The sequence below is a fragment of the Trichechus manatus genome, unplaced genomic scaffold (assembly GCF_000243295.1).
Source record: "Trichechus manatus latirostris isolate Lorelei unplaced genomic scaffold, TriManLat1.0 scaffold00063, whole genome shotgun sequence".
Classification (NCBI taxonomy): Eukaryota; Metazoa; Chordata; class Mammalia; order Sirenia; family Trichechidae; genus Trichechus; species Trichechus manatus.
Genome location: NW_004443999.1, coordinates 8,098,046 through 8,098,393, shown reverse-complemented (window position 1 = coordinate 8,098,393; position 348 = coordinate 8,098,046).

Sequence of the window (348 nt, the reverse complement as noted above, 5' to 3'; positions counted from 1 at the left end):
GGACTATTAGAGTCAAGACTCAGGAGCCAACCTGAAGAGGCTCCCGGTGGCTAAATATGCGACAATTTGAACATAAATAATACAATTAATTGCAATGAACTGAAATATATGAAGTATGTTTAAATCCATGAGTTCATAATGATGTTAAAAACAAGCACCACAGCAGCAACAACAAATCCTCATTGATCACTGTCTTAGGCTGGATTCTCTAGAGAAGCAAAACCAGTAAAGTGTATAAATATATATATAGAGAGAGATTATATCAAGGAAACAGCTCATGCGATTGTAGAGGCTAGAACGTCCCAAGTCCGTGGATCAGGGTAGAGGCCTCTCCCAAGTCACATAGCT